We start from the raw sequence: 12,434 nt of genomic DNA, 5'->3' as shown, positions 1-12,434 counted from the left end.
GTAGGGACACTAGGGATACAGTACAAGTGCTCATTGGAGAATGTGTTCATTGATTGATCCGCTTACGGAATGCTGGATGGTTAATGATGACTTATTGTCAGACAGCAATTTCGTAGTCCTAGTGGTGTATCTGGTCCTTAGACTTGAGACACCAAGGATGTCCTATATGAGTGCTCCACTCTTTGATACCACACTTATAGGTTTGGCTGTCCCAGATCTAGTACAGCTGGTCATTGGGAGTGGTAGTCGACCTTACGAGGGCTATTGAGTGTCGATAGAGGATCATCCACTCTCGGCGTCATGAGAGGAATATCCCATGTGTTCTTGCTCAGACAAATCTCTGGCCAGGGTCATTCGGGTTAAGAGAGAAAGAGTTCTCCGGGAGAATCCGATTAGAGCGAGACTCGAGTAGAAACCGTATGGGTATGACAACACCATGCTCGATATACGGTCTCTGGGATATTAGATGGATGAGGGACTATAGGTACACGATAACTGAGGACAGACAGGTCCAATGGATTGGATTCCCCTGTATCGTCTGGGGACTACGGCGTAGTGGCCTAGTACGTCCGTAGTCGATGAGTCAAGTGAATTATTACAGAGATAATAATTCACTGAGTTAGAAGGAGTTCTGATAAGTATGACTCACGGCCAGCTCGATATTGGGCCTAGAGGGTCACACACATGTGGTAGGCATTGCGATGAGTAGAGGTTCGGATATGAGATATCTGACGGAGCCCTTGTCTTATTGGATGCAGATCCAATACCCAATAGGGGAGGACCCATTAGGGTTTGACAGGGGACCTCTATAAATATGAGGGATTCATAGCCTCATAGGCTAGAGTCTTTGCTTGCCTTTCCTATTCTCCTCTTCCTCTCCACCTCAGAGCAGGCCTGGAGTTTTGAGGAGCGTCGTCACAACCCTACTGTATGGATCACCGCTAGAGAGGAGGACACTTGACCTCCTTCACCCTCTCCTAAGGATCTGCAAGGAAACAGGGATATACGATCTCCCTAGGTAACACAATCTACTCTATACGCAGTTTTGAGTTTTGCGGATTTTGCGCATCAATCTTCGCACGACGATGAACATCTTTTTGGGAATCGGAGATTTTATTTTCTTGTTCTTCCGCTGCGCATGTGATGTCGCCCCCAAGATTTCCCAATAGATATGTATATGTGATGTATGATATGTGGATGGATGATCTTGGACTGTATGATGTGTATACTTGTGATTATTATTGTTGGGGCCTACGAGCCTCCATTTTATTTCTCATTTATTGTCAGGCTTGCGTGCCTATGATTATATTGTAATCACATGAGGAGATGCAGTAGGAGCGTGGAAGCGATGGCAGGACCCACGAGACCGAGATGGATGATCGTGATGCATGGAGATGTGTCGAGATGCCAACGGAACTGACGAGGATGAGATGGACGATCACATAGCATGGAGATGCACCGCTATAGACATAAATCTTGATGCGAGTGATTAGGCCCACTAGCTCGGGCCTGATCACATTAAGCTATGGTTCATGGTCATTTGGTGGAATTGCTAATGTGATGTGTGATTGCTTTTATACCTACTAGATAGGTATATATATTTATATACGATGTAGATATATATTAAATATGTATGTATGTGACACATTACATTAGGACACCAAATCAAAATTCCATCTCTCGATAATATTAAGTTGGTAAACGTGAGACAATTAGATTGACCCACGTTGCCTTTTTGTTAGGAACGAGTCGGCACTAAGAGCGGGGGGGGTGAATTAGTGCAATAGTAAAATATGTCGGTTTCGGATAATTCTTTGTATGTTGAAAATTGATTTCAGAAACTTAACTTGAAACACGTGTTCATAAATATATTGAAGGCGATAAGCAAGTAAAATGGTTTGTAATAAAGTAAATGATAATCGATAGAAATGCAAACCAGAGAACACGCCAATTTTATAGTGGTTCAGTTGTCGTGACCTACATCTACTCCGTCGATTCCTCTTCCGTCGAGGCCACCAGCATCCACTATCGATCTTCCTTTAATAGGCAAAGATCAACCTCATTCTTACACCCCTCTTCTCCTTTTCATAGGTTTAGGAGACAACCTTTACAAGAACTCACTCCGCCTAAACATAATTCTAAACTTAGACTAGAGGAGGAGATTTCTTAAGTGATTATAACATCGTTTCTTCACTTTTAAACTCTCTATGCTTGTGTATCTTAACCAAGAATAACAGGGGTATTTATAGACCTCAAGTTGATTCAAACTTAGAGCCTAAAAACATCTCATCCTGGGTTTCCTAGGTTCGGGCAGTACCATCACCTATGTTGGGCGGTACCACCGTCAGTGTTAGTCTGACACTAACATTGCATTGGGCGGTACCACCACCTGACTCTCTGCCACTGGGTAGTACCACCACCTAGACTGGCGGTACCACCACCTGACACCCTGCCAGGGGTGGTTCCACCACCCAGAATAGCGGTACCACAGCCTGACACAGTCTCGAAGACTGTGCCACGATAGTGTCACCTCTTGAGGCACTGTTTGGGCCTTTTGATTGAGCCCAACACAGTTCTTACATGGGCCTAACTGGCCCCTAATTGGGTTGGCCCAATTCCAATCCCAATTATGTGCTAATTATGAATTCTAAGACATTTCCTAAGCTAAACAAGTCCGTAAGTCTAGTTTCTTCCGGCGAGCTTCCAGTGATCTTCTGGCAAACTTCCGATGAACGTCCGGACTTCCGACGAACCCTCGAACTCCAAACGAAATCACGTTCTTGACTCTGAGACTTCATTTTGCTTTATTTCTTACTATCGTAGTTAATCCTACACATGTAAAAATACACTTTGATCTAGATAATTATTACTAAGCTTGAATCATGTTGTTCGACATGTTATTGGTCTATCGATGCTTCGTCCGATTCTTTGGTGCATCATCCTCTCTTACAGCCTATTGCCCGATCGGTCAGTTGACCTCCGCAACTCCGATATCCTTAGTGCAATATCCGCTCTTCTTGGCCCAATACCCGAATCCATGGCCCGAAGCCTTCTGTCGATACGTGACCGATCCTCCGGCTCGACGTCTAATCTTCTGAAATGTTTTCCTCTGGCCTAACATGATTTTTTCTGCTTTAATTATCTCTCCTTGATCGAAGCATCCTATGTCACTCAAAATACAAATTAAATCATAAACACTTATCAATTGGTTTAATCATCAAAATTTGATATTCAACAATCTTCCCCTTTTTTATGATGATATCAAATTAATGACGGAGTAAACCTTAACTCCCGGAGTTTAAACAAACTCCCCCTATCAATTTGCCATATTGATAGAGACTCTTGGATTCAAAAATCCAAGCAACATATTATTATAAACTTATGCATAACATTATACTTCTCCCCCTTTGTCATCAACAAAAAGGAGAAGTATAACTATCTTAGTGTTTGAGATACAAGTTCAAATTGTTGCATCATAAATCTCCAGTTGTATCATCATGCAAGCTAGCAAAAATTTTACAAAATTTTAGAACATGCAAGCTAGCTATGTTTGCTTCCTTTTGCAATGTGTAAATTGTAAGTTTTGCTTCTTAAGATAGGTAAGATAGCACTTTTACTTGATATTGCAAGATAGCATTTCTTGCTTTTGAGATGAGCAAACTAATAAGTTTTGCCTCTCTTTGCGATATGTATGTTTATAATTTTTTCTTTTCTTTAGATGTGCAAGCAAACTAGCAAGTTTTTTCTCCTTATAATTTGTGAGCTAGCAAATTTTGCACATGAAAGTTGGCAAGATTATTGCATCTTTTGAGATGAGCAATCTTCTTGCTTCTTCTTGAAATATACAAGATAGCTAGCAAGTTAGCAAAATTTGCTACCCCTATGTCATTGTCAAATAGAAGGGATGTGCATTCTAGAAATTCTTTCTCCCTTTTTGTTATTGACAAAAAGAGGGGAATAACTAAAATAATTGTGCAATTCATCAATTTTCAAATTATGACAAAAGTTAAACAACAAAGATAAAAAATCAAGTCATGAATGTTAAAATAATTTTTCATCATAAACATTTCGTCATTGCATACATCATTATCATAAGTTGAAGTATAGCATGCATAATACCAAATTATCATGTATATTTCTAAAATATAAAATGTATGATTCCAAATCATTACATCAATATTTCAATCATAAAAAATGAAAGATCAAGTCTAAAATTCAAAAGATTAAGATCATAATCCAAAAAATATATAAAAGGAATTTATGCATTTGGAAGATATAACATGTCTAAGTTTATCATTCAAGCTAGCAAATTTGGTTCTCTTTAAGATGCTAGCTATTTTCTGTCCCCCTTAGGTTTACAACCACAAATACAAAGGAATTTGCATATCATGCCATGAAAGATAATAATATCAAATCATGAATGCCACAAGACATGATTTATTTAATCAATTTTCAAAAAAAAAATAGTAAAAAGAAACATAGGAGATCAAATGATATAATATCTTGATTCATGTATAAGAAATCTCAAGTTATAAATCTCAAAAAATCAAGATAAGTCTCATTCAAATTCAACTCATTAAAATCATTTTCATCATCCAAGAGATTCATAAAAGTGATATAAATAGATTCGTTAATCTTCTTTTTAGAAAAATCAATAAAGTAGGGAAAAATAAAATTTTCAAGGAGTAACCTTTCCTCTTTTTAGTTATTTCAATTCATGTGATTTATTTTATTTATGCTAAATAAAAATATGCATCAACGTTTAAAAACCGAAAAAGCCACTTTTATTACCGTAAAAATCGATAATCCATAAATCTCAAGAATCATCATGCATAATCTCGAAATTTATTAAGCATGATCATTATGCATGACATCAAAACATGATTTCAAAATATTTAATATTTTCATTACATAATTACATCATTATGCATCATCGAAATTGATTTCATCAAACATAAAGCATTTTTCATCAAGATTATTTTGTTTGTTGTAGTCATGTATTTTTCTTTTTAGGTGAATCTAACTTTTTATACTTAGTTTTCCATACAAAAGCCATACATCATCATTAAGCATGATATCAAACTTCTTAATATTTTCATTAAGACATCAAGCATGGTTTCAATCAAAATCGGAAATCATCAAGATACACATTATTTCTTCTTGAAAAACAAACATAGGATCATTAGATTTAAATTTAACATTTTATTCCATTAACATAAAATATGTAATTTTCATTATCATTTTCAAAATTACTAGCATGATCATTTTTTTTGCATTTTCATTTTTAAACATGTAATTTTTAAGAAAAATAATTATTATAAACTAAATTAAAAATAACTCATGAAAAGCATCATGTAATTTCGAAATAAATTAAAGACATTTTGATTACCTCATTGTCGAATGCTGTTAAGGTGTAGTTTTCCACCTCGCCTTTGTTTTTCTCCTCGTCTTCGGATGAGCATGATTCGTCCAAAGTCGTCTTCTTCTTTTTAAGTTCATTTTTTATTTTTGATTCTTGTTTTAAAATTTTCATGAGGAGTTCAATTGTTCTAAGTCCGAAATCATTCATGTTCTTTGGAAGGTGGTTCTCAAGTTTTTCACGTGCATTGCACGTCATTTCATAGGTCATCAAAGACCCTATAAGTTCTTCAATTGGTAAATAGTTCAAGTTTTTTTATTATTGAATAGTCGTTACTTTTGAATTCCAAGTTTTAGAAAGTGAGCGTAAAACTTTATTTACAAGTATAAGATTCAAAAAATATTTGTCAAAAGCTTTTAAACTATTGACAACATCCGTAAAGTGAGGTGTACATGTCAATAATATATTTGCTCGGCTTCATTTGAAACAGCTCAAAATCATACATTAAAAAATTAATCTTCGAATCTTTTACTCTATTCGTGCCTTCATGTGTGATTTCAAAAGTGTGTCATATATCGAAAGACGTTTTGCAAGTAGAAACCCGATTAAACTCAGTTTTATCTAAAGCGCAAAATAAGGCATTCATACCCTTTACATTTAAAGAAAAAGTCTTCTTCTCCAAATCATTCCAATGGTTCTTTAGAAGAGAAGACCTTCGAAAACCGTTTTCAATAATACTCCATAAATTTAAATCTAAGGAAAGTAAGAAAACTCTCATTCGAGTTTTCCAATATGTGTAGTTCATCCCATTGAACAAGGGAGGACGAATGAGAGAGTGACCCTCTTGAAAGTCGAACAGAGAAATTTCTCTTATGTGTTAAACCAAATGAGAAATTACGAGGCTCTGATACCAATTATTATGAACGAGTCGGCATTAAGAGGGGGTGAATTAGTGCAGTGGTAAAACACGTCGGTTTCGGATAATTCTTTATACGTTAAAAATCGATTTCGAAAACTTAACTTGAAACACGTGTTCGTAAATGTATTGAAGACAGTAAGCAAGTAAAATGGTTTGCAGTAAAGTAAATGGAAATCAATAGAAATGCAAACCAGAGAACACACTAATTTTATAGTTGTTCGGTCATCGTGACCTACATTTACTCTGCCGATTCCTCTTCCGTCGAGACCACCGGCATCGACTATCGATCTTCCTTTAATATGCAAAGATCAACCTCCTTCTTACACCTCTCTTCTCCTTTTCATAGGTTTAGGAGACAACCTTTATAAGTACTCACTCCTCTTAAACAGAATTCTAAACTTAAACTAGAGGAGGGGATTTCTTAAGTGATTGGAATAGCGTTTCTTCACTTTTAAACTCTCTGTGCTTGTGTATCTTAACCAGGGATGAGAGGGGTGTTTATAGGCCTCAAGTTAATTCAAACTTGGAGCCTAAAAATATCTCATCCCGGGTTTCCTGGGTTCAGGCGATACCACCGCCTATGCTAGGCGGTACCACCGCTAGTGTCAGTTTGATGCTAACACTATACTGGACGGTACCACCGCCTAGTCTAGATGTACCATCGCCTGACTCCCTTTCATTGGGCGGTACCACCGCCCAGACTGACGGTACCACCGCCTGACATAGTCTCGGAGACTGTGCCATGACAATATCACCTCTTGGGGTACTATTTGGGCCTTTTCATTGGGCCTAACACAGTTCTTACATGGGCCCAACTGGCCCCTAATTAGGTTGGCCCAATTCTAATCTCAATTATGTGCTAACTATGAATTCTAAGATATTTCCTAAGCTAAACAAGTCTGTAAGTCTAGTTTCTTCTGGCGATCTTCCGGTGAACTTTTGACGATCTCTCGGCAATGTTCCAACGGACTCCCGGCAAGCTCTTGGACTTCATGACGATCTTCTTGGCGAGTTTCAACGAGCTTCTTTGGCAAGCTCTTGGACTTCTCGGTTGGTTCCAGCAGAACTTCCGATAAACGTCCGGATTTTCGATGAACTCTCGAACTCCCAACGAAATCGCGTTCTTGACTCCAAGACTTCATTTTGCTTTATTCCTTGCTATCGTAGTTAATCCTGCACATGTAAAAACACACTTCGATCTAGACAATTGTTACTAAGCTTGAATCATATTGTCCGGCATGTCATTAGTTCATCGATGCTTCGTCTGATTCTTTGGCGCATCGTCCTCTCTTGCGGCCTATTGCCCAATCGGCCAGTTAACCTCCGTAACTCCAATATCCTTGGTGCAATATCCGTTCTTCTTGGCCCAATACCTGAATCCATGGCCCGAAGCCTTCTGTCGTTATGTCGACCGATCCTCCAGTCCGACGTCCAATCTTCTGACATGTTTTCCTTCGGCCCAACATGATTTTTCCTGCTTTAATTATCTCTCCCTGATTGAAACATCCTGCGTCACTCAAAATACAGATTAAATCATAAACACTTACCAATTGGTTTCATCATCAAAATCCGAGATTCAACACTTCCATCATCATAGGTAGGGACCGATTCTTGGTGTAGGTTAAGTTAGTCAAGTCCCTCGAGACTCACCTATATCGTAATTTGCTATCTTGCTTATGACATAGAGATGTCACTGGTGACCTGAGGACATAGTATGTTTGGTCGAGTCCCTCGAGGGTATATCATCGAATCAGACTCATCTTGTAATAATGGTGTTGACTTAACCGAACATCATGGTTGGTCGAGTCCCTCGAGACCATGGTAGTTCGGAGGCCGAACAGGATATGAATCACAAGGAGTTATGATCAACAAGAGTTGCCTACCTTTTGGGCTTAGTGTGATTGGTCGAGTCCCTCGAGGTTACACTAATACGCTGATTGGATCCTGATCCCCACTAGAAGTCTACCAAAGACTTCCATTTCACATGCTGAGGGTATCGCGTGACTCCCTAGTAAAATATTGGAGCAGATTAAGATAGAAGTTTATATCTTGATTGTTTATTTTTTATAAAATCTATATGTTATTTATTTCTACTACATCTTTATTTTTAAAAAATATTGCTTTCAAATCCCTTACATTGCATACTTGATGTCAACCGCATCATTGGTCCAAATTATATAAATTGGCTCCGTAACTTGAGAATTATTCTCACGATGGAGAAAATCACGTATGTCCTGTTGGGAAATCTTGAGGCGACATCACATGCGTAGCGGAAGAGCAAGAAAACAAAATCCCCAATTCCCAAAGAGATGTTCGTTGTCATGCGAAGATTGGTGTGCAAAATCCGCGAAACTTAAAACTGCGTATAGAGTAGATTATGTTACCTAGGGAGATCGTATATCCCTGTTTCCTTGCAGATCTTTAGGTGAGGGTGAAGGAGGTCAAGCGTCCTCCTCTCTAGCGGTGATCCACATAGCAAGGCTACGACGACGCTCCTCAAAACTCCAGGCCTGCTTTGAGGTAGAGAGGGGAAGGAGAATATGAGAGGCAAGCAAAGGCTCTAGCCTATGAGGCTCTGAATCCCTCCTATTTATAGAGATTCCCTGTCAAACCCTAATGGATCATCCCCTAGTGGGTATTAGATCTGCATCCAATAACCTAAGACTTTTAGATTAGTGGATCTCTATCCAATAATCTCTCATGGGCTCTTATTGGATCTCGTCCATGGGATCCAATAATTCAGGGGCTTATTGGATATCCAAGAAGAACAAGGGCTCTATCGGATATCATATTCGAACCTCTACTCATCGCAATGCCTACCATATGTGTGTGACCCTCTAGGCCCAATATCGAGCTGGCCGTGATTCATACATGTCAGAACTCCTTCTAACTCAGTGAATTATTATCATTGTAATAATTCACTCGACTCATCGACTACGGACGTACTAGGCCACTACGCCGTAGTCCCCAAACGATATAGGGGAATCCAATCCAATGAACCTATCTATCCTCAGTTACCATTTACCTATAGTCCCTTATCCATCTAATATCCCAGAGACCATATATCGAGCATGGTGCTATCAGACCCATATGGTTTCTACTTGAGTCTCGCTCTAATCGGATTTTCCCAGAGAACTCTTTCTCTCTCAACCCGAATGACCCTGGCTAGGGATTTGTCTGAGCAAGAACACATGGGATATTCCTCTCATGATGTCGAGAGTGGATGATCCTCTATCGACACTCAATAGCCCTCGTAAGATCGACTACCACTCCCAATGACCAGCTGTACTAGATCTAGGACAGCCAAACTTATAAGTCTGGTATCAAAGAGTGGAGCACTCATACAGGACATCCTTGGTGTCTCAAGTCTAAGGACCAGATATACCACTAGGACTATGGAATCGTTGTCTGACAATAAGGCATCATCAACCATCCAACATTCCGTAAGCGGATCAATTAGTGAACTCATTCTCCAATGAGCACTTGTATTGTATCCCTAGTGTCCCTACACGAGCAGCTATGAGACCAGCTGCATCCATCATATGGACGGGTATACAGCACACCAGTCTGTTCGGTTATCACGATGTCCCTCTCGAGTAACCTATGATTGTGATTATTTAGGATATGTGTTTAAAGGTGAATCGATCTCATTTTTGTGATCTCATCATGATTCGATTCCCATTGCACAAATCCAAAGACATCACAATATATATATACATATATGCAATAATTATAAAGTGATATATGCCAAAATATAATAAGCAAAAAGATTCTGTATCAAGTCACATGTGTCATCACTCACGTGATTAGCTTGTTGGGCACATATGACTAGCACATCATTAATACAGTGATGCCTACGCCCGAGGAAGGGGCAAGCGAGGATGAGATCGCTCGCTACGTGAAGTACATTGATACCTTGTAATATAATCAAATGAGTGATGGCATATGTGACATGACATACATTCTTTTTTCTTATTATTATTATGGTATTTCTCACTTCATATTACTTATTGCATAAATATATTGTGATGTCCATGAATCTATACAATGAAAATCGGATCATGATAATAAGACTGCACCTTTAAATACAAACCCTAAATAATCTTAGTTATATGTTACTCGAGAGGAACATCGAGATAACCAGATAGGTTGGTGTACTATATACATGTCCAGATGATGAATGCAATTGGTCTCATAGTTGCTCGTGTGGGGACACTAGGGCTATAGTGCAGGTGATCATTGAAGAATGAGTTCACTGATTGACCCGCGAAACTGAAAACCACGTGTGAGCCCCTATCTTATTGGATATCCATTAGAGGCCATGAAGGCGAGGGCTAACAGTCACTATTAGGCTAATTATTTATTACACTTACCTTTAACATCCTTGTTTCTATAATTTCAGAAGTTACATTATGATCTCTATACTTATGAAAGTAAAACATTTAACCTCGTTTCTCTTTACGTTATCAATTTTGTTGATGGAAATACCATACATGCTTGGTGGTAAACTTAAGTGAAGTAGAGTCATCACGTGCTCAAGGGTAAACTTTACGGTATTTTCTCCAGCAAAGTCAAAGACATAAAGAGAAATGAGATTAAATATTTCACTTTCATAAGTATAATGATCACAACATAACTTTTGAAAGTACAAGGACCATATAACTAATTATAGAGGATAATATATAATTAGTCTATCACTATACTTAATCTATTCAACCTTAGGACTTGCACCATTCAGGCTAAACTAACGAGTATGTTATCAAACGTTGCAAGGAGGTGGGTCATTAGGGAGCTCGATATCTTTCGAGTCTCATCAACATGCTATAAAGGTCTCGAGGATAAAGGTAAGACTATCAACACCAGTCAGATTTCAGCCTTTTTTTTTCCCCTTAGCAACATGTTCACAGCTTAAGGGTAGTCTCCAAGATAAATTAGGAGAGTTTTCAAAATGTTTATAGTCTTTTTAACGACCAAAACCCCATTAGAGAAGACCAATGTAGGGGATAAGGAGGCTACCAATGGTTATAACTTTGAAGTCATGGTAAGAAAGGTTATTAAAACTTTTCGATGAGCATCAAAGGAGGGAAGCGTGGAAGACATAAGAGTTACAAACGAAAGTAGCTGAGCCAGAATGGATGATCTTTGCTCCATCTGAATGACATCGAACAAGTAAGATAAAAAAAATTGACAAGACAGAATATTATAGGACCAAGGGAAAGTCACCAGAACTTCAAGTTAATCTTGTTAAGATAATTTTATCTTAAAATATAGAGGAGTCAAAGACATATATTGTTGTGCTTTTATTTTATTTCCCATTAAGCACCGTAGCATCTCTATTATTGTTCTATTGGAAGACTGTCTTGTAGGAGAAAAGTGCTAGGATTCTAAGTGGTTGGTAAGGCAATGGACGGGTGCCTTCATCCAATAGATGCTTCGGTGAAACCATTATCGCATGGGAAGTTTGGACTCTAACGAGGGAGAAAGTTGTATGTGCTCTCAGTCATCAAACAATGTATTGAAATGGTTAAATAAAATCCCTTGCTAATTACCGCAATATATGTTTAGTAATAATGCTGGTAGGAATCAATTTTATCAATGTGAATTTTTTATTTCTTCGTGGATTATATATGTGGTGACATAAATGTTATTTCTCGTCGTCGTATGAATAAATGTGAATTTTACCCATCTCTATTAAATATTCGGGATTTTATCTCTAAAACTAGGCTGTTTAATCTTGGTTTACAAGGTAGTGGATACACTTGGTATAAATAACCACTATAGGAACTCGAGGATCTCAGCTTGTCTTTGTTAATTAAAAATGCTTCTCTTCCTTCGATGGTCTTTGACTATTGCATCTACCTATATCGATCTGATCCATACCCACGTTCTTACTAAAGTAAGCCATACTAGTCAAGCCCTTAAGCTCCACTGGTTGGTCGATTCAATGGTTGAATCTTTGGTTAATCAGAACTGGGAGTATTATGAGCTCTGCAAACTTGACAAAAGACTTTTCCTTATGCAGAAAGTCTAGTAATGGCAACTTAGATGTCAACATTTATGAAACTCTTGGTGACATTGTCCAACTTGAAGAGAAAGAGCTAGAAATGACTTTTCTGAGGATTATAGAATCATAATAATTTAATCGCTTCAAATCAT

The sequence above is a fragment of the Musa acuminata genome, chromosome BXJ1-5 (assembly GCF_036884655.1).
Source record: "Musa acuminata AAA Group cultivar baxijiao chromosome BXJ1-5, Cavendish_Baxijiao_AAA, whole genome shotgun sequence".
NCBI classification, from domain to species: domain Eukaryota; kingdom Viridiplantae; phylum Streptophyta; class Magnoliopsida; order Zingiberales; family Musaceae; genus Musa; species Musa acuminata.
Note: the sequence above shows the minus strand (reverse complement) of the source record.